Genomic DNA, 24244 nt, shown 5'->3' with positions numbered 1-24244 from the left:
TAATAGGAGCACTGGGTCTCATAAAGAATTTACATTTGTATTTAGATATACTACCAATACATTTAACTCTATATGAACTGCAGGAGGAGTCACTTCTAGGCACATTGTGGGTGCTGCAAAGATCTCTTTTGGCTAACATCAAAGATTGAAACTATACTAATTTCACAAACTTTAATCATACTTTGACATAGGAATGGTGTCTATTCCTGTCATGGTATTAGAAATCCAAAAGACTTGAAGAAATGAAACCAAAGCTAATTATAAGACTACTAGGACTTTTGGCTTCAGCAATCACTTTGATTATGTTGTCCATATACTACCGGAGAATCTTCCAGTGGATACTGTTGGTCCAATGGTTTCAAGTTTCTCAGTCCCTAAATACCCTGATTCAACAGACTTCCATATGCAGATCTCACATCTGGTACTCGCTAACATTGCCAGCATTAACAGAGGGCTGCCCTTGTGTCTTCTATCCTATGTAACAATAGTTATGACAGATGTTTCTCTTTTGGGGTGGGGGGTATTGCGAGAGGAAGACTGTCCAATGTCCCTGGCCACATTCAGAGACCAAACTTCACATCAACATTCTAGATGAGAGCAGTCCTACAAGCACTGCAGACATTCAAAGACTCGCTACCAGAAGGTGTGATCTTCATCCAGATGAGCAATATGACAGTAGTCTGGTACATCAACAAACAGGGGAAACCAGGTTTTATCCCCTGTGTTGGGAAGCCATGAGTGTATGGCAATGGGCAGTATCTTCCCTTTACTTTCTAATGGCAATGCATATTCTGGGGACTTATGTTTTAGAGGACAAACTAAGCAAAAACATTATTCTGCCTCATGAATGGTATCTCAATTAATCAGTGACAAACCAAATGTTCTGCCGCTGGAGCCAACCTTGCTGTAAATTTCTTTGCATCATACCTGGACAACAAATGAAGCAGTTAGCTTGCCTTAAATCCCTCCAGAGGGTCAGCTACCAAGGGATTATGTGGTTCACAGTTGGCCTGTGAGTTTTCTGTATGCCTTTCTCCCCGTTCCCATTAACGGTATTCATCCAGAAAACCAGAAGGTGCAAGGCAAAGGTCATCCTCATTGCCCATTATTAGTCATGACAGTTTTAGTTTCCATATCTTTGGCTTCACCTCTTATATCCTGCATGGAAGCTTGGACACATCTTCTATCTCATCCATTTGGGCATCCTCTCTGAATACACAGACCTTGAAGATAACTGCATGGTTCCTCCAATTTTAATGGCGGCCAGAGATGCTAGGCTTTCAATAATCATATATAATTTAATTGCTTCTACAAGAAATGTCTGTGTAAGTAAATGGAAAAGGTTCTCTATATGGGCAACAAGCAGAGGACTGGAACCTTTTCATCTCCTCTACCTTCAATTCTAGACTTTTTGTTTGATCTGTTACAACAGGGTACAGTTAGTGGCTATTCTAATTTTGATGTTGGTCATAATCAAACATGCATAGCCTGTTTGAAAATTTCTAAGTCCTTTCTGAAAGGGACTTTTCTACTCAGACCTTATGTAAGAGATGCAGTCAGTCTGTTACTGTGATGCTTCAAGCCTATACGCAATCTTCCTTTGAAACCCCAGCTTCAACAGATATAATTTTTTTAGCCTGGAAACTAGTTTTCTAGTGACTGTAGAATTTTAGAACCACAAGCCCTTTCATGCAAACCACTGTACCTAATATTCCATAAAGAATGAATCCTACATTCCTTCCAAGGGTGACATCTAGAAGTAATCTTAATCAGACCATAAATCTTCCAGTTTTCTTCCCAAAGTTGCCAAATAAACATCCACTTGATGTTCACAAGCCACTTGGATTGTATCTCTTTAGAACTAAAGACTAGAAAATCGGATCAATTATTTCTTGCCTTTTCCAAAGCGAAGTTAGACAAAATGTATCCAAAGTTGCTCTTTCAAGATGGATTACATATTGCACTGTATTGGTGTATGAGAAATTGGGCTTGTCCTTAACAATAAAGCCTACAGCTCATTCTACACCTATAGCAACTTTGACTGCTTTTCAGCGTAGACTACCCGTTAATGAAATTTTTACTTCTGCCATTTGGTCTACAGTAAACACCTTTGTTTCAAATTATAAATTGGATGTATAATCAAGAGTCTGTACTTTTGACTCCTTCATTCTCAGAAATATCCTTCCTTCATGCCACCCTGGTGATTGTTAGCTAGGGAAACTGTCCCAAAGGTTGAATTGGATGAAGAATGACACTGGATATGAAAACTATATACTTATCATAATGATAGATCTCAGCTGTCACCTTTTCATTCCGTTCAATATCCCTTCCTTCTTTCCCCTTCCATATTGTCACCTATTGTGACTTGAAGAAAGGATGGTACTCAGAGCCTTGCTATTCCTAACCTCAACTGGTTGCTTCGCTATTTTACATAAGTATGTTCCTTTTCCTTTTGGTATGCTCTCAAACCTTCATGAAATGTAATTCTTTGTATGATAATTACACTAGAGCGGAGGAAGAGAGAAGGGAATTGTGGGTAGGGGAGGAGTCATAGCCCTAGCTCCATATGTTTAAAGGTGCTAAGTCCATATCAGAGTCAGATCAGGCTGTTGAGTGTTGGAAGTACAAAGTACAAAGCTGGAGTTGTAGCAACAGCTTTACTTTAATTGGAATAAAAAAATAAAACTGGTTTAATGCTCTCATCCCTCTGAGTAGTAATGGCACTTCTTCTGAACCAAGGTTAAGTAAAAATGCACAGTTTAAATATCTGAAAAGGCTCCCACTTGACATTGAAAGCCACCAATAAGACAGAGTAAATTTACATGAATAATTGGTCTGAGTTAAGACTTCTGATTAAAACTTCCTGTGGGATCTGCTGCAGTCTGAACCAAACTTGAAAGTAGAACAGTAATGCTTGTGCAAGTACAGTGTTAAAAAGTCAAATATCTAAGAATTCATTTAATTATATGATGAATTAAAAAAATAAGTGTAAAAAGCTTGTGCAAAAAGTAGCACGTCAAAAGATGCATTTTATATATGTATATATATATATATATATATATATATATATATATATATATATATATATATATACACACATAAATATGGGTTCCCTTTATAATTTCGAAATACTGAAATCCCGACTTTCAGTATTTCAAAACTATAATACCGAAGCCTTGAAATTCCAAAACACCAGAAGTGCGAAATTCAAAATAACGAAGTTCGGAGCTTCTGGTGTTGTGTGTGACTGCATAGGTGTAAGTGTTGGTTAGGGGCTTTTGTGTATGTTAGTGTGTGTTTTGCCTGTGATGTGTGTGTTCAAGGGGCTATGAAATGTATGTGTGTGTGTGTGTGTGTGTGTGTGTGTGTGTGTGTGTGTGTGTGTGTGTGTGGGATTGTGCAGTCTCAGAATTAGTATATATAAGTGGGGGGTTTCGGTGTGTGAATGCATAGGTGTAAGTGCAGGTAAGTACGTATGAGTGTGTTGCATAGGGGCTTTAGTGTATGTTAGTGTGTGCTTTGGCTGTGATGTGTGTGTGCAAGGGGCCGTGAAATCTCTGTGTGTGAGTTACCTTTGTGTGTGTGATTGTGCGATCTCAGAGTTAGTTTATATAAGTAGAGGGGTGTGGGAGGCCCAGGGCGGCTTGACCCCTGCTTGTCTGTAGTGTAGGATGGTTTGTTTGATTATGGGGTGAGATTGTGTGTATGTGTGTGGTGTATTTGCAATGTAGGTTCGCGATTTTAAATTTCGTGGTTATGGGGTTTCGGTATTTAAAGGTTTTGGCTATAGAATTTCGAAATATTGAAATAAGGAATTTCAGTATTTCAGGATTCTATAGTGAACCCGTAGATATATATATATATATATATATATATATATATATATATATATATATATATATATATATACATACAGAGAGAGAGACAGAGATTCACTTCATAATCTCAAAAGACTGAAATCTCGAATGTCAGTTTTTCAAGACCATGAAATTGAATCCAAACAACACTGAAAGCCCAAAACCGCAAAATTTAAAACACCGAAAAAACACAGCAAATATCGGACCACACATATACCACAACACACACACCACAAAATAAACAAAACAACACATATCCACAAACCTACATCACAAATAAGCAGGTGGGCAAGCCCCCCTATTTATATATACTAACTCCAAGATCACACAAACAGAAAACAAAGGCAAACTCACACAGACACACACACACACACACACACACACACACACACCAGCACAATCACATACACTCAAACTCCCACCCCAAACCCTTACAAAACACTCACTTACCTGACATTACACCTAAGTCCACACACGGCACTGCACACCATCCATATACAACCCCGGACATTACATAGCGTAAAGCCATAACCATAAATTTGAGATATTTGAATTAGCGATTATGCACTTTCGCTATTTCAAAACTTTGACTTTATAGTCTTGAGATACTGAAATTCAACATTTCAGTATTTCGAGATTATAAACTTTTTCTATGTATATATATATATATATATATATATGGGTCTACTTCTATTCGCTGACAGCCCATTTCACTGAAACCCATTTGGTCGACAGCTCATTTCATTGACAAACATTCTAGGTGGGGGGCTGCGCCCCCCACACACCCCCCCCCAACTATATATAACAACTCCACAGTCGCACAACAGTGGGGAGGGGGGCAAAACCCAGGTTTTTGCCTTGAATACTTTTGTCAATGAAATGAGCTGTCGACCAAATGGGTTTCAATGAAATGGGCTGTCAGCGAATAGAAGTAGACCCATATATATATATTTATATATATATATATATATATATATATATATATATATATATATATATATATATATAAAATACAGTACAGTAAAAAGGAATCTAAGAGAAAAAAACATATGTGCGATTGGTTTCAAAACAAAAATTTTGAGTGATGAAACTGGTTAAAAGCTAAGCACCATTAAAGTTTTAAAGCTTTTAATTTTAGGGCAGGAATAATAGAAACAGATTAATTGAATCCTGGGTATGCTGAAGCATTCATCTTAATTTGCCAATACAACTCTTTTTTTCCAGAAGAACTTCCCAAGGCCCCCCTGTTCATTCCTTGAAAAATTTTCTAAAATGCCAAAGTGGAATCTATGGAAGTTTGTGCAAGAAGTAGAATGTTTATAAAGTGAACTACCTTTGTTTTGTCTCATCATATCATAATTATGTCCATAAATCTTCTTTTTAAGCTCTCAGTTTTTCCACAGTAAAACCTTGAGCAAGAGAAACCGCATGCAATGGAGATTTCATCTTTAGTAAGACAGTTGCCATATATAGGTTCATAGGTAGGTACTAGGCTATCTGCCTGAGGGCATATATATAAGCCTAGCCAGAGTGTGTCGGCTTTCACCGCCCCATTGATTAATTAACTGATCCTCTGTCAAACAGAGCCAATGAAGTGATCCCAGGGGCGTATTTTCCATTACCCATCCGCTCGTCAAGGTTTCTGTTGAAGAGTGTTAGTGAGGGGCTCTGCCTGATGTAATTTGGAATTTTGTTCCAAAGCGTGGGAAGTCTCTGACAGGAATCTATCCCTCCAGCATGTTCTATTTATTGTTGTGGCAAGGTTTAGCTCACTAGAGCCCGTGGCTCGCAGTGACTTGGATTTCTTTAGGTGGAGCATGTCCATCAATTCTGAGTTGGACATGGCTTTGTAAGTCAGACAGAGATCACCTCTGAGTAATCAATGTGCCACTGAGTACAGCCGGAGTTTTTTCGGGCTGCATAGGACATATGTTTGAGACCAATAATCCTCTTGGTGAGGTACTTTTGTGGTCTTTCCAGCTGTTGGAAGTGTCTTGTGAGGTACATCCCAAATGGGGCATTGTACTCTATGATGGGTCTAATGAGTGAAAAGTTTTTACAGCTACTTCTTTAATTGCTTTGAAATGTGAATTGTATTTTACTTAGAAGGCATTGGTAAAATGTATGTGTGGTGTAGTTGTAGAGTTTGTACAAGACTCTAAAGATGAGGTAAGTAAAGGGAGGTATTTTGTCCCCCAGCCCCCTAAGACTTCCTCTTTGATGGGTAATAAAAACCTTTGAGTGTATCTCCTTTCCAGAAACATGTGGAAAATGTTATCACATTCCCGCCCAAATATTTCTGAGGTACAACACATTCTGGCAGCCAGCAGTAGTTGGTCTTTAAAAATGTTTTTCTTACAGTGGAATGGATGACAGCTTGAAAAATGCAAATACCGATTTGAAAAAGTAGGTTTCCTGTGGATTTTTGAGAGGAAGCATTTTTGTTTATAGTCAACAACCTGTGTGTCAGAAGCTGTCCAAAGGATGAAAATGTCATCCAGGTTAAGAAAAAACAGTTGCCAACAGTCACCGTAAATGGGAATTGAATATCAAGATGTTATTCGTGTTTCACTGTTGCAGTCTTCATATATGGGTTATCCGGCTCCCAGTAGCCCTCAGTCGGCCTGAATACCAGAGTCCTTGGTATATGACGTCGGCTGTAAAACTGATGTCAGAACGTCACGTATAAAGGGAGGCAGCCAACGCCATTTCCCCAGTCTTTCTTGCCGCGGAGGCCAAAGTAGATGCAATTCGCACTAGTGCTGGTCAGCCATTTACCTTCTTTTTGCTTTCCAACTACCAAGTTGAAGACGCCTTCAGATAAGTACCCCGTTGGGGATTCTCTTTTCTTACTTTAACGAATGTCAAATAAAGTTAATAACTGTCTTGCCTGTGGAAAACAAATTCTGCACCATGATTTCCATTCCTATTGTATAACTTGTTTGGGCCTTGAGCACAACGTCCCTAACTGCAATCTCTGTGCTTCCTTTAATCCGCGTACCATATGCCGTAGAGCTAAGATTTTGTATAAGCATTTTGGAGTCTGGCCTAAGTTCGTCGGTGTGGCATCTTCTGGTCTCCCGACTTCAGATATACCTAGGAAATGCAAAGACAAGGACTGCGACAAGCCTAGGGTTAAATCCGCTGATGATGCACCGGTGAAATTGGCCATCAGCACAGCGGTAGTCAGTGAGGCACTTTCGCAGCCCCTGCAGTCCGCAGATTTTCAGTCACAGGCCTCTGCCGAGATCTTTACAGAGTCCTCCATGCCGCAGGCTGCTATTTTGTCTTCAGACCCTCCACCTATTGCCACCTCAGATGGGTCCAGAGCCGCTATGCAGGCACCTGCTTCTGACGCTTATTTTCGACATGAGACCAGAACCAGACCAGCTACCTTAATTCAGACTTCTGCAGTTGCTAGACCTCCCGAGTCCCTCCGGATTGCTAGTAAACCTTCCAGCCGCAAACCTACTCACAAGCAGGCATCGGCATCCCCTCCTGTGCCTCAGTCCCAGTTGGTAAAGATGGCTGGTGATCTTCTTTCCCTGATTAGGGGCTCTCATCCCCACCCCCCCCTTTCCAAGAGGGCTAGGGATTTATCTCCTGATGATTTGCCTGTTTCAAATTCTGAGATTTCAAGTATGTCTGCTGGTGAAGAAGGAAATTCTCAACTTTTTTCTGGCTTTGAGGATTCTGATGCTGAGGACTCTAACCCTTCTGCCTCCCCTCCAGAAGATTTTTCTTTGGGGATACTTTGAATACTCTTAGGGAGCACTTTAAATGGGAATGTCAGGATTTTCCACAGTCTAAGAAAAGAATCAGGGAATTTTTGGATTTGCCACAGCATAAGCCTCTGGCTATACCTCCAATTTTGGAAGATGTGGATGATGTCTTTATGGAAAATTCTTTAACTCCTCATTCTGTTCCTCCTGCCTCCAGAAAACCTGATAAGTATTATAGAGTTCCTGATTCTCATCAATTCCTTTTCAAAAACCCTACTGCTGATCCTGAGACTATTTCTCAAGGCCCCAAGAGTGTTAAGGCTATTATTGCTAAAAACCCTGTGCCTTCTGATAAGGAGTCTAGGGCCTTGGACAGATGGGGTAAAAAGTCTATACCTCTGCAAGAGTTGCCATTAGGTCCATGAATTGTCTTTTTCACATGCTTAAGTATCAGCAACATACTTTGGAGGTTATTAAGGCTAAACTTGGGGATATTCCTTCTATGTCGGAGAACAAAGATTTACAAGACTTACTGAATTCTGCCACTTTGATTAATAAGCATTCACTTCATTGTGGTTTTGACACTTTGGAGGCTTCCTGCAGAGCAGCAGCCACTTGTTCCATTATTAGAAGGCATGCTTGGCTCAGGGAGCAGCCTCTTTCGGAACCTGTTAAATCTAAATTGCTGGACGTTCCTTTGCACAAAGACAATCTTTTTGGCAATAATGCTGAGGAGGTACTGAAGAAGTTGGAGGATAAGGCAAAATCTATGCAAGCTGTAAAAGATTTCCTTCAGGTTCAGCTTCCTCGGTTTAGTAGGCATTATCCTTCCAAGAATTGGTCTTTCCGTGATCCTGGCATGCAGGGTTGCTTTAGGTCTAGGGGTTTCAGATCTTCCAGAGGGCAGGCTTCTGCCTTTCAAAGGGCTAAACAATGGCATTTTTCTTCTACTAAATCGGGAAGTTCTAAGCCAGCTTCCCAAAGCAAGCATTCTCAAAGACTCCAGCCTTCTTGTGCCTACCTCTGTGGGCCCTGGGTTTCCTTTGGGGAGAAGGTTAGCCAGGTTCACAGAGGTATGGTCTACCATCACAGATGACAAATGGATGCGCAATATAGTAAACTAAGGTTACTAGTTTTATTTTCACACCTTCCCTGTTCTGCAAGGGTACCCAGACATACCCAGAACTCTCAGGGCAGAGGTAAAAATTCAGATTTCTTCTTTACTGACTATGGGGGCTATAGAGCCAGTTCCTGCAAATCAGGCAGGCCTAGGTTTTTATTCAAGACTTTTTCTGGTACCCAAGAAAGGGGGCGCCTGGCACCCTATTCTAGATCTGTCTATTCTAAACACTTTTCTGGTGATTCCCAAATTCAAGATGCTCATCCTTCAACAGTTACTACCAATGCTGGGCAAGGATTCATGGCTGGTAACTTTGGATCTCAAGGAGGCTTATCTGCGCATCCCAATAAGGGAAAGTTGTAGGCAGTTCCTTCACTTCAGGGCTGGGGAGCAATACTTTAATTCTCTGCACTGCCCTTTGGCTTATCTACTGCTCCCAGAGTTTACAAAGTGCCTGGCTCCAGCCATTGCTTTTTGCAGGCAGAGAAACATTCAAATTTATCCTTACCTCGACGACTATCTCATTCCAGCAAACTCCCCAGAACAACTAGAAAAGGATTTGGACTTTGTGAAGAACATTCTCACCTCTTTGGGTTACACTCAACGAAAAGAAGTCAAAGTTGGCTCCTACAAGGAAGGTTGTTTTCCTGGGAGCGAGTCTGAATACAGCTACCCATTTGGTATTCCTCCCGCAACAGAAGCAAGAAGATCTTTCGGCTTACTTCATGAACTTGGCAAGCATGACCCAGCTCTGTGCAAGGCAATTCCTGCAAGCACTGGAGTTCATGGCTTCATGTATTTTGATGATCCCATATGCAAGGCTGCATATGAGAAAACGTCAGTGGTACCTCGAGAATCTTTGGTGTCAATGCACACAGGACTTAGACTTGATTCTTCCCCTAATTCTCTGTCTACACATGGAGTTCCTCTGGTGGGCAACAGCCTGTTCTTGGAACAAGGGTCTGCCTTTCTGCCCACCACCTGCCAGCCAGACTCTTACCACAGACGCCTCAGATGTTGCATGGGGGGGGCTCATCTGGAAGGCAGGGGCATACAAGGGACTTGGAGCACCCAGCAGATTCATCTGCACATAAACATAAAAGAATTGATGGCAGTGCAGCAGGCCGTGCTGGCTTTCAAGGACCTACTCTACCCTGGGACTCTGCTGATCAGGACAGACAATACCACAGTCATGTGGTACGTCAACAAGCAGGGGGGGGACTCGCTCCTACCTCTTGTGCAGACAAAGCATGAGGCTATGGTCCATAACAGCATCCATGGGCATACATCTAATAGCCCAGTATCTTCCAGGGAGGCTAAACTGCTTGGCAGATCATTTGAGCAGACATTTTCTAGATCCTCATGAGTGGCAACTGAACAAGGTCATTTTCCATTGCATCAGTCAGCATTGGGGCACCCCACAAGTGGATCTTTCCTCCTCTCACACCAATCATTTCCTTCCAACCTTCTGCACCAGGGAGTTTCACAACAAAGCTTGGAGGGTGGACGCATTGTCCTTCCCATGGACACATCTCTCAGTTTATGCATTCCCTCCTCTGCCTCTTCTTCCCAGAGTGCTGCTAAAGATAAGGGATGAAAAACCAAAGGCTATTCTGATAGCACCAGATTGGCCCAGGCAGCATTGGTATCCCCTTCTTCTCAGCCTTGCCCAGGCTCAACCTTGGCATCTTCCCCTGGTACCAGATCTGTTGGTTCAGGAAGGGGGAAGGTTCCTTCATCCTCATCTTCAAACTCTGCATTTAACTGCTTGTCTAATACTTTAAATATTTCCCAACAGGTGGTTGAAGTTCTTCATGAGGCCAGGAGGCCTAGCACCAGAAAATCCTATGCAGATAAATGGAAGAGATTTTGCTATTGGATGCAGGCTAAAGGAGAAGACTCTTCCCATCCTTCTCTTTCACTCATTCTTAATTACCTAGCAAGATTGCTTTATGGTGGACTTTCCTTTTCTTCAACCAAGATTCACACTTCAGCAATTTCTGCTCATTGTTCTTTTGAGCAACCCATATTTTCTCACCCCTTGATGAAGCAGTTCCTGAGGTGAGCTAGCAATCTTAGACCTCCCAGAAGAGCTTCCACTCCTGCTTGGGATCTTAATTTTGTCCTGGAAAAGCTTACTCTACCTCCCTTTGAACCAGCTGCCTCTGCAGATTTGAAGTTTCTCTCCTGGAAGACTGCTTTTCTTTTTGCTATTACTTCAGCCAGAAGGGTATCAGAGCTGCAAGCCTTAATGGCAGTAGAACCTTTCATTATTTTTCATTCAGATCGGGTTTCTCTGAGAACTATTCCCTCTTTTATGGCTAAGATAGTTTCCAGTTTAACCCTTAACCAGTCTATTCACCTGCCTACATTTTTTAACAATCCCCAGAATAAAGGGTAAAGGATTCTGCACTCTCTTGATGTGGATAGACAGCTGAAATTTTACTTAGGACTAAATCCTTTCGAAAATCTGAACAGTTGTTGATTAGTTTTGCTCCTGGGGGTCAGGGTAAAGCTATTTCAAAACAAACCATCTCCAAATGGATTGCTCATTGTATTCACTTTTGTTACCTGCAGCATGGGAAGGTTCCCCCTCAGGGTATTAGGACCCATTTTACAAGAGCAGCCTCTACCTCTGCAGCTTTTCTGAGAAGTGTGCCTACTAAGGACATTCTAGAAGCAGCTACTTGGTCTTCTGTCCATACTTTCACAAAGCATTACAATCTACCTTTGTTTTCTAAATCCAGGGCTGGTTTTGCCTCTGCAGTTTTGCAGGGCCTTCTTATCAACCCTTAATCTGTGATCCTTCCTCCCCCCTTTGTCTTTTTCCTGGGCTTTGGGAATCAACCCATATGTGAGGATTGCAACATTGAAACACAAAGAACATAGTACAATTGTGTACACTTACCATAAATGTAGATGTTCAAATGTGTTCACTGTTGCAGTCCTGGTTTCCCACCCTCCATTCCCTCTTTTTTCCTAAGGCACAGACTATATATTTTTATTTTTTGTATGACATGTGTCCAAGGTGTTTCCTTCCTGGCTTAGCCTTATTTTGGAGGCTCCTGACAGTTAAGGCAAGAAAAAATGAGGAAATGGCGTCGGCCGCCTCCCTTTATACCTGATGTTCTGACATCAGTTTTACAGCCGACGGCATATACCAAGGACTTGTATTCGGGCTGACTGGGGGCTACCGGGAGCCGGATAATGCATATATGAGGACTGCAACAGTGAATGCATTTGAACATCTACATTTATGGTAAGTGTACGCAACTGTACTTTCTTCTCCCACAGTACATAACCAGATTGACTATGTCTCGCGTTTGTTTAAAATATTCTCCCTCAAGAAAGATGCAGTTTTTCATTAAAATGAGTTCCATCAGAGTGGTGATGCAATTAGTCATGGAGTTATCAAAGATGGTCAGTTCAAGTAAAGCAAAGTGAAAAAATTCAAGACCAGTTTCATGAGGAATGCTAGTAAATAAGTCATTAATGTCTACTGTAAGGAAACTGCAGTGGTCATCGTATAATTTCGGGGTGATCTTGGATAGGAAGTCCCAGGATTCTTTTAAATGTGCTTAACCTTAATTTAAACCCTTTAATAAAAATGGAAAAATGGGCTTTAGTAATTGAAATGCCAGTGTAGTTGTAAATCTTGAAACCTTTAAATGACAATATAATACCACCTTGTGATGAAGTAATCCATTCCCTGCCTAGTATTGAGTTATTTATTTCATCATCCTTAAGGTAGTCAAACAAAGGGGTGGAAGTTATTTCTTCCTGCTCTTCCTCTGTCCCCTCCTCCCAGTTTTTCCCAAGTATACACATGGGGAAAAATTTTTATTGTTGTGACGATGAGAGGTATTGCCAGGTATGCCAGGAGAATTAGGGTAGTGGATGTGTAACATATGCCAGCATAGCTAGGTGGAATTTTGTAAATAATTATAAGCTATTTGTATATCAAAGTGATTTGTCTAGCTGCCTGTGTTAAAAATGTATTTTTAAAGGTGCTTGTGTTAAAGAAATGTACCAACAGTGGGTCCTGACTATATTGTAACTGATTAAATGTATATGTTTTAACAGGGGATACTGGAAGAGAAGAGGCTTAGAAAAATATCCTGAAATTAAATTACCTGGTTTAGGCCATAAATATTGTATCTTACAGTTCTGATTGTAGCCATAGACTAAATGTCTGTGCTAGAGAATGGTTTATTAAATCCTGTAGGAAGAATGGAAGTGTTTTATGGTTTTATAGCTTCCAGATGCTATAACACATCCCAGCAAAGCTCTGTGTGTATGATAACACATATGTGCTAAATTCTCGGTCAGTTGCTAGGAAAGAGGGTAGCATGGAAACCAGAAGTCAGATGACCAGATGTATGTGATGTCATTCTGTAATCCATCACTGAAATAATGTTTTTAATACTAAATGAGACTGAAGTCTCGGAGCACTCTGTTTTTTGGAACCTGACAAAGAAAGGCCTTTCACCTTCTCCATCTTGCCTTGCTCTAGTAAGTGACCAGGGAATAGTAATTATTTAGATCAGCTAGGAAAATATAGTGAGATTAGTAAGTACTGTTTTTCTGTATCTGAGTGAATCTATTCATTTGTGTTATTTTAATATTTCCTGCAACTGACACTCTGGTGTTTATTGTACAGATATTTAATATTTCATATACTTTTATTATTAAATATATTTAAACTTTTCATTGTGGCTGGTCCTTTAGAGAAAATTTTAATCTTTGAGTGTACTCGTATCTATTTGGTGACTCTGTGGCTACTCCTGAAAGCCTTACTGCATTAGTCAAAACACTACCATTTGGACTAATATTAATTTAACTCAGTATACTTGGGTACCCTTGTAACAGCCTTACAGTAGCTGGCTTTGGAGTGTCTAGTTGCAATAACTACCTTATAGTTTGGGCAGAAGGGGCATAGCTAGTAAATCTTTGCCAGCATTTCCCAGGTGTATGTGTGTGAAAATCAAATCTCAAAGAATATGTGTGTGCCAGCTGTTTGGAGCAGGGACACAAAGTACTGGTTTCACAGGCAGAGTGGTGGTGGACTTGGCTTGGGCACTCAGCTGAGGATTGAAATCTATAGCTATGCCAGTGGGCAGTCTTATTGATGACCTGAAGGGAAACAGAGAGATATCCCTGTAAGCTCTTAAGGAAAATTGTGTTTGGTGCAGAGAGCTGTATCTGGAAATACTGTATGTATCTATTTTTGTTCCAAGTGAATGTCCACCTCCAGGGTCAGTGATGAGGATTACGGCTCCTTGAATATTGGCCCAGAGAGGGGATGTCACATTGTTGCCATTGTTTGTGAAATATATGTTACTCCCCTGTTGTGGTTGTCTAATATTTCAGACCTGCGGGTGGAAGGAGGAGAATTGCCAGAACTTCCCTGTGCCTGTTCAGTAATTACATTATCAATGTTGTCAAAAACAGAATTTGTAGGCGGGGGGGTTGCATAACAGATGTATTATTAGTATCAATCAAATGCGAAACAAAAGTGACCCGGTTGCCACTAAATCTCTTAGGAAGTGGCTATGCAATGTGACTAGCATATCCTTTCAAATCTCTTTGTAGTTTTTTTCTGTTTCCTCAAAATGCTATTTTTACCTTCCCATCAATCTTACAAAAAAATTGCTCGTATTTTAACTTGTTGAATTCAAACAAGTCAGAGGTAATTTTCTCATTTAAAACAGTAAGTTCTTTTAATAAAGGGTGCAATAGCTTAGAATTAAAATGAATGATAAAATTCATAAGATCAAAGCCAAAGCTGTCAAACATGTTCAGAAGTTCAGCATGTTCTTGTCAGCCGGGAAATATGCCATTTTGTAACTTATAGATGCATAAGCCCTTGGGGACCCTCTTAACTTTAAGGCATTTAGTTAGATATAAATGGTCTGTTTGAAGGTTACGCATCTTTAAAAGTTTTCTTTCAAGGGTCCTTATCATTGTAAAAAGATCACCGTAATCTTCGTTAACAGATCTTGAAGAAAAAGAACCAAAATCGCTGTGGAACCATTCTTTTCAAGTCCTTTTGAGAAAAAAAATTCATTGCCCCCAGAACCAACTGGCCTTGAGGGGAAACTGTTGAATTGTTTTGTTGCAGCAGATCCTGGTGTATACACTGTGAACCCAAACTGTCCTTCGGTGGTATAATCGGTGGGAAGGGGGAAGTGATCCTGTCTATTTGTGTCTGCATGGAAAAAAGCTGTTGTGTTAATAACCCAATAAGTTGGGTTAAATCTCCTTGACAGCAGTTAGTGAATAAATCTGGATTCCCATCCAGAGATGAAGAAGGAACACAAGCAGTGGATGTGTTTGGAAAGCTATGCATCACATCCATAGTGCAAAATGGTATCACCCAACTTCATTGCCACACTCAAAATTAAAACTCAGAAACAAAAACTGAGCATGTGTCTGTGCAGCTCAATTAAAAACTCAGGAAATGCAAAACAAGCTCACTTAGTGAAGTCAGAACCAAGTAAGCATGCTGCCTTAAAACTAGTTTAAGTAACATGTTCACAACAGCAGTATCTTCCAAGGAAAACCTTCTGTAGTGAAAAAAATAGGCTGCTGAGTGTTGGAAGAAATAGACTGGAGTTGTAGCAGCAGCTCTACTTTATTTGGAATAAAAAAACTAGGTTTAGCACCTTTGTCCCTGTAAGCAGTAATAGGTCTTTCGGAACGAAGGTTAGGTAAAAATGCAGTTTAAGTATCTGAAAAGACTGTCATGTGACATTGAAAGCAACCAATATGATGGCGTAAATTCACATGAATAATGGAGCTGAGTTAAAACGTCTAATTAAAACTTGTGCCCCCATTTATGCCAGTTTGGTTATGTACTGGTGGGAGAAGAACTTAATATTCTATTCCATTTACAACAACTGTTGGCAACTGCTTTTTAGTTACCTGGATGACATTTTCATCCTTTGGACAGCTTCTGACACACAGATTGCAGAACTCATTCAATTTCTTAATAACTCTACTTCTTTTTCAAAATTTCCAAACAGTTTTTGTCATGGCCAGATGGTGTTTCAGGATGTGGACTTATGGAAGGACTATAAACAAAAATGCTTTCTCTTAAAATTACTCAGAAAACATATTTTTTCAAATCACTATTTGCATTTTTCAAGTTGTCATCCACTACATTGTAAGAAAAACATTTTTAAAGGCCAGTTAGTGTGGGATGACAGACTGTGTTGTACCTAAGAAATATTTGGGAGGGAATGTGAAAACATTTTCAGCATGTTTTGGAAAGGGGATACCCTCACAAGTTTTAATTACCAATCAAAGAGGAAATCTTAGGGGGCTGGGGGACAAAATACATCCCTTTATTTGGTTCATATTTAGAGTCTACACCACACACAGATTTTACCAATGCCTTCTTAGTAAAATACAATTTCCACTTCAAAGCAATTAAAGAAGTAGTTGTAAAAAATTGAAACATTTTAAAGTGGATTAAGCTATATTTGCTACCCTGGGGAAGACATCTAAAATTGTTTACAAGACAAAAAGAAACCTAAAAAAACATTTTTGAAAACACAATTGGGTTCCCTTCAAGGACATCTTCAGTTACTATAAAATGTGGTGTATGCTCCCAGTGTTCACATGTTTTAGAACAAGAAACCATAGGGTTGGACTACTATTGTAATTCTAAAGTTGAACTTGTATATGGCAACTGTCTTACTAAAGATGTAACCTGCATCGCATGCTGTCTCTCTTGCTCAAGTATTTTATCTTGGAAAAACTGAGAGACAGCTAAAAAAGAGGAGTTATGAACATAATTATGATATGATGAGACAAAACAAATGTAGTTCACTTTATAAACATTCTGCTTCTTGCACAAACTTCCATAGATTCCACTTTGGCATTTTAGAAATTGTCTCAAGAAATGAATGGGGGGGGGGGGCTCTTAGGAAATTCTTTGGAAAAAAGAGAGTTTATTGGCAAATTAAGATGAATGCTTCAGCATACCCAGGAATCAATGAATCTATTTCTATTACTCATGCCCTAAAGCTAAAAGCTTTAAAACTTTAATAGTACATAGCTTCAACCAGTTTCATCAGTCCTAAACATATTTTAATTTGTTTTTAAACCAATCACACATATGCACTTATGTTATTTTTTTTCTCTTAGATTCCATTTTACTGCACTGTATTTTATTATATATATATATATATATATATATATATATATATATATATATATATATATATATATATAAAATGTATATTTTAACATGCACTAATTTTCACATGAGCTTTTTACACTTATTTTTTGAATTCATCATATAATTAATTGTATTCTTAGATATTTGACTTTTTAACACTGTAGTTACACAATTGCAGCAGATCCCACAGGAAATTTTGATTAGAAGTTTTAACTCAGACCCATTATTCATGTCAATTTAGTCTGTCTTATTGGTGGCTTTTAATGTCACATGGCAGTCCTTTCAGATACTTAAACTGTGTATTTTTACCTACCCTTGGTTCTGAAGAAGTCCCATTACTGCTTACTGGGGCAAAAGCACTAAACCAAGTGCATTTTTATTTGGAATAAAAGCTGTTGCTACAACTCCAGCCTTGTTCTTCCAATACTCAGCAGCCTGACTTTTCACAACAGTAGTTTTTTTTCTTGAAAGGTACTGTTGTGAATTTAACACTCAAATGGTTTATGGCCGTGTGTTGCTACAACTCCACTCTTGTTCTTTCAACACTCAGCAGCCTGTTTTTTTCACTACAGGAGTTTTTTCTTGTAAGGTACTGTTGGTGTGAACTCATTCCTTAAACTGGTTTAAAGATAGTGTGCTTGTTTGGTTCCAACTACACTATGTGAGTTTCTTTTGCATTTTCTGAGTTTTTCATTGAGCTGCACAGACACATGCTCAGTTTTTGTTGTTTCTGTGACAAAATACTTGCTCCTCCCATGAATCTACCACATTGGAGTAAGGAGCCCCCAGTGGATTCGATCATGATGGTGGCCTTCCATGAAAAAGGAAGTCTCTGAGCAGAGTTCCTTGGTCTGTCTCCCAAACAGAGTCTCTTGGGCTTTGAACTAACTAGGGCAGCAATCTTATGCCTCAGATATTCGCTCTGAGTCACTGAACTATTTTGTTCCAGTTGACCAGACTTCAGTGCAAGCTTGTGGCTGAAGTGTCAAGGAATGTTAAGGCACAGCAATCTCCAGAGATTCAGAAGACCCAGGAGACTCTATTGTCTACCTGCTGTCTATCACCAATGTTTCCATTTGGCTCATTTCAAATGGTGCATCCTGAGTGGCTGACTCCAACATTGCCATACGATGCTACACTTGGATGCAACTATGCAACTTTGTGTATTGCCTCAAGGCATCCTTTATTAAAATCCCTTTTGAAGGCTCATCCTTGTTTGGGCCAGAGATTAAGGACACTCTCTTCCTAGGACCGAACAAGAAGAGAAGATGCCGTCTACCATGGGAGTGTGTTTCAATATCCCTCAGTGAATCTTTTCAGGGAATCAAGGGAGGCAAACATCTCATCTAATGTCAATTTTCACCCAATCCTTGACAGTGAGTTCAGTTCCAAACCTCAGAACTGACTTGGCCATATTTTCCAGCTCGCGCTCTCCAAACTCTCTAGCCAGGCACTAACCATAATGCTCCTCGTAGGGATTACCTCAGATCTTGTTTGCCGCTTCGCAGACTAGACGCATTAGCTTCCTTCTCTCGAGCCTTGGCTGTAGCAGTGAGTAATTCTTAATATTCTTTATTCCTTAAGAATTTTTCGTCTAGATCCTCTCACTCTGTCTACCCCCTCCTCTTAGCTTTATCACTTATCTTTATTCTTCCCTTTTCTTTCCTTTCCTACTGTTGGTAGAATTTAAGTACCATTACTGGTACTTCTTTCTATCTGTTACCTTTTAGGTATTCTATTTGCCATTGCTGGTATTTTTTCTATAATTGTTTTCTTCCTTTAGTTCATTTAAAAAAAAAATCCTTGATTCTGTATTATCTCCTGTGTCACGCAACTGTAACATCAGTTATTTCTATTTGCTATGGCCGATCAAAAACAAACTTCTCCTGGTAAGTCCAGTAAAGGCACCTCAGGATTTAAAAGGTGCCAAAAATGTGAAGGCAAGATGCCTAATTTGGACACATTCATTATGTGTATACTGTTTGGGAAAAATCCATATACATGAGGACTGCTCAATCTGTCACGAGTTCCCTACATGAACCCTGACAGAAAAAAGAAGTTAATTTTAAAAGGACTTCTTAAAACTAACTTTGACAAGGCCTTATCTGAGCCTACACCTGAAACTAACACTTCCTTCTCATCTTCCTCTGTTTTGAGAAAAAGGCCTTCTTTGGTTCTAAGGTGTTCGGAACTGACAAAGAAGTTACCTAAGTCATCCTTGTACCAAAGAGTTCCTCGGCACCAGAGGATGTATTTGTTTTGAGACCCAATCTCCCCTCTGAACTGAAAACAGCTTCTGCTTTGCCACTGATAGACTCCTCCTTGCCGAAGCTGTTACAACTACCAAGAAGTAAATATTCTCCATCCATCAATCCATTTAAAGACATATGTCACCCAGTCCTTTTTTGTAAGTGAGCCCCCCCCCAAGATCTCTGTCCTCATCTTCCATTTGATCTATTAAGAGTCTGAAGCCGATGTATTGAGACTAGTGGATCAGCTTCTGATGGCTAGGGGGTTATCCTCAGTTCCTAGCCACACTGGCCTTGTAACTAGTCTAGCTATAACACCTCTGTATCCTCTTGCTCCAACTCCTATTGAGACCTTAGAGCCCTCGGTTCCAACTCCTCCGGTGTCGACTGCTTTGGTTCTGGTAACCTCCTCATCTCCAGTTCCAAGAGTTGTCTTGAGTTTTCTGGTAGCCTCCTTGTCTTCAGTTCCGAGAGTTGTCTTGAGTTCCTCCAAGCCTTTGGTACCAGAGGTCTCGTGGGGTCATGATTCTCTGGTTGGGTCTGAGGGGCTTGGTTCGATTTCTTTTCACTCAGAACCATCCATGTTCCTCTGTACCTCGGCCTTTGTAAGAACGATCCAGGCTTCTGTTCCAGAGGCTGCCTCCTCAGTGTGGTGTGTGACCCCGGTTCTGAATGGGTCTTGTTCAGTTCCGGGTTCCCATCCCTCTATGGGGGGGGCAGCCTTTAGGATAATGGAGAAGGTATTGTCCATTGGGGCTCTCAGTCTTTACCATCCCTGTCAGGACAGATTTCTACCTCCTGTAGACCTGAGCTAGCATCAGTCTCACCCCCAGAACAGAGGGCACAAAAGTGTCAGGTGACTCCTACTTTAATGGTCTCCTCTTCAGACACTTCCCCGCATCATCCCCCCAAGGAAGTCCCTGTGAAGAAGTGCAAGAGGAAGCACACGGACTCCCTGGAAGAGTCCTTCCCAGAAGATACTGATTTTGATGAAGGGGAGGGTTCCCCCAGGTCACCGCCTGATGATGTTTCCTTCGGGGACATCCTAGAAATCCTGAAGCATAGGGGTGGCTTGTCCTCCATTCAACCTTCCTTGGAAGAATCAGTGTACCTGGAGGCTTTTCGTGCCCAGCCCTGTACTTCTTGGATCTCTCCGCCCACTGATGATCATCTCAGACTAATCACTCAGTGGGTGTGGATGATGCCCGACTCCATAGAGCCAATCCTCAAGAGACATGACCGGATATTATCAGCCCCTAAAGATGAACCATATTGGTCTAAAGGGATTCCTGTTGACGCCATGGTGATAGCAGCCGCCACCAAAAAGCAACTCGCTAAACAGAGTCTGACTATCCATCCTCCTAACAATGAGCCTAGGACGTTGGATAGATTTGGGAAGTGTGTTTATGCTTCAGCGACCTTCGCCATAAGGTCTTTGAACTATATGGCATACTTTACCAGATTACAGAGAGATTTGACTAAACAGCTTTCAGATACTATCTCAGGAGCAGTGGCTGAAGAGGGCTATGACAAAGTTCCCTCTCAGCTTGCAACCCTTGATGCTATCTCCAGCTTGTCCATGAGGCTCATTGCCCATGCAGCTGAAGGGATGACCAGGGCAGTGGGTTCAGGCATAGCCATTAGAAGGCATTCCTGGATGCGCTTGTGTGACTTTGTGAAGCCAATTAAAGCATCATTCGTCAATGCTCCTTTTGATGGATCCACCCTTTATGGCCCAAAGGTAAAAGACACCCTAGCCAGATGTGAAAGATGGTAAGACCCTATCTGCCGTAGGCATACTTTTCTCCACTCCTCAGAGGCCTTATTCTAGGAACCAAAGAAGTGGGAGAGTATGGTTTAAAAAATCCAAAGGGCCTTTCCAAGACTCACGAGGCAAAGACTTTCCCTGGGGCAGAGGGGGAAGCAGTGGAAGACACCACCCTAGGGGCAGAAATGGACAGCAGAATCAGGGGTTCAGAGAATCTTTCTCTGGAACTTCCTATCAGAATCCCTGAATGGGGGCCTGGTTGTCTTCCTCTGGAGATAGTCAAGGGGCAATTATCCCTGCATCTACTTGTTTGGCAATTGATAACTTCAGACAAATGGATGCATGGGATAATATCCAGAGGTTCTACAGTGGTTACTAGCATCCCAATAGTCTCTGATACGACTTCCAATGTCTCATTTAGTTTTGATTACCAGCCATTGCAAACAGGATCTCAAATGGTGGCTATATTCCAACCAGATTCTTCTGGGTCGACCATTCATTCTACCCCAGCCCCAAGCCATAGTGACCACGGATGCTTCCCAGATAGGGTGGAGTGGGCATTATCTGTGAAGGACAGTCCAAGGCTTGTGGTCCCATTTGGTGCCCAATATACACATCAATGTTCTGGAAATGAGGGCAGTGTTGTTGGCATTGCAAGCATTCTAAGATGCATGCACTTTCCAGCCAAGACCAGAATAGCTGGTCAAGAGGAGAAGGTCAACACTTGCACCACACCACATGGAACACATAGCCCTCCAGAACACTGCCTTCACATAAAAACACAAACAAAACACCCACCTTCACAGAGGCTCCCAATAAAAATCTACCCAAACAACAGAGACCTCCAAGGCAGAAATGCACTCGACCAACACAACACTAATCACGAGACACATAACTCTCCTAAACAGTGTGCCACTCAACCAAAGCCCCTAAGGCAAAACAGCATGCCCAACACACTAGTCATAGGTGACTCAATAGTGAGGCACACTGATGTCCCACTCACTAGGTTGAATAAGGAGAAAGGAACAGTCAGCTGCCTGTCAGGTGCCAGGATCCACCACAAAATGCAGGCACTCAGGTCCCTCAATAACAGGTACAAATATTACTCTGTCATTGCACAGGTGGGTGTGAATGACCTGAGATGTACCTCCCTGAACTACATGAAAAGAGACATGGAAGAGCTCTCAGATGTAGCCCAGGCAGGTATGACCCTAGCCCTGAGCAGCATCCTACCATCACCCAGAAGGATACCACAGTAACAATTGGCCAAGTTTCTGGTATCATTCTAAGGGGATCCAGAATCTGTCTGTCTGTCTGGGATGACATGATTGACAGACCTCGATGCTTTTCCAGAGATGACTTGCATCTGTCACCCCTAGGCTTCTGGATACTGGCCAAGGCTCTTGTCACCCTTATAGTGCCTTTTTTAGGTGGTGTTCCAAAGACCAAATTACCACCATAACAGCTACAAACAAATGCAATCTGAGGGTCATGATGCTCAACTTTAGAAATCTAAATCTCAAAATGCACTTGCTCGAAGCACTTCTTTAAATGGAGAACATCGACATATATGCTGTAACAGAGACCTGGGTTCAAGGCAGCAGAAAGCACCCCTGCACTACCAGGCTATAACTCATTCCACACCTTTCAGCTCCAGAACTTGGACCAAAGCTCCAAAGGCGGTGGTGTTTCCATATTCATAAAGGATGCACAAACCTCCAGACTGGTAGCCCAACATAATGCATCAAAGATACTTCAGGTGCAGCTAACATTGGGTAAGACAGCGATTCAGGTCGTAGCCTACTATAGGTCTGCAACCATATCCCAAGACTCACACTCCATGTTCCTAAGCACCCTGGAGAATATTAGGGTCCAACCTAACACTCTCATACTGGGCATCTTCAACTACCCCTCCATTAACTGGAAAAACTACTCATGTACCAATACACTTGCCCAACGTTTCCTGGAATTCATTAATTCCAGTGCCCTGGACCAGCTCATTCTTACCCCCACTAGAGGTAGCAACATGCTTGACCTGGTCATTACTAACATGGGTGACCATTGCTGTACACCAGTAGTCAACTCCTCCCAGGTTAGATCCGACCACAAACTAATCACCTTGGAAATCCCCCCCCCCCCCCACGCAAAGGTAACCACCATGAAAAACTTTTCCAAACTAACTTTGGGCTCCGAAAACAGAGGTGGCTAACTTCACGACATCCATGCAAATGAAGAATAGTTGCATGACCTCTGAATCATACACCAATGCACTGTATGAACATGTACACAAATGCATGGATCTCGCCATACCCAATAGAAGCAAGACGCTCTCCTCCAAAAAAAGGAAGCCAGTCTGGTGGTCCCCTGCCATAAACAAACTCTACAACAGAAGGAGGAAAGTGATGTGGAATAAGGTGAAGTCCCAAGACTGGAAAAACTCCCTTATCAGCCTCAACAAAAAGGTGAGATCCTTCATCAAATCCTGTAAAGCTAGGTATGAAAACAGAATTGCAGCAGATAGTAAAGACAATTGCAAGGCCTTCTGTAGTTATGTAAAGAACATCCATGGCAATACCCAGATTTGCTCTGAGTTACTGCACAATGGTACCTCCTATACTGAGCCAGCAGATATTGCCAGTATACTGGCCGACAGATTCATTGCCAATTTTACCCCTCTCCCCCCATCACCAAAAAACAATCACAATACCAGCAGATTGCCAGGCACCCAGTATTACTGCTGCACAGGTTAAAACTGCACTGTCCAAGGCCAAGAATACAGCTTCTGTGGGACCTGACAATACCCCTGGCTGTGTTCTACATGATGTACAGAGTGAACTGGCACCTCACCTGTGTGCCCTGTTCAATCACAGCCTCACCTCAGGCTTTGTCCCTACTGAATGGCGCACTGCTGCAGTCATCCCTCTCCACAAAGGAGAAACAACTACAGACCCTGGGAACTATAGCCCCATTAGCCTGACGAGTCTGATATGCAAAGCTATGGAACACATCATCATGGACCTAATAAACAGTGATATGGGGAATCTCCAAACTCTGGATCCCACACAGTTTGGTTTTGTGAAGGGTAAATCATGCCTGCTCAACTTGGTCAACTTCTTTGAGTCAGTCACCAGAGCTGTGGATGAAGGCAAGGTGATTCATACAGCCTACCTTGATCTGACCAAGGCCTTTGATAACATTCTCCACTCAGGAATCATAGAAAAATGCACTAAGCTAGAAATCAATCCCTATATCACTAGGTGGGTTGCAAACTGGCTCACAGATAGAACCCACAATGTGAAAGTAGCTGACTCCAAGTCAGACTGCTGGCCAATCACGAGTGGAG

The sequence above is a fragment of the Protopterus annectens genome, chromosome 4.part0 (genome assembly GCF_019279795.1).
Source record: "Protopterus annectens isolate FY-2018-M chromosome 4.part0, PAN1.0, whole genome shotgun sequence".
Classification (NCBI taxonomy): domain Eukaryota; kingdom Metazoa; phylum Chordata; order Ceratodontiformes; family Protopteridae; genus Protopterus; species Protopterus annectens.
Note: the sequence above shows the minus strand (reverse complement) of the source record.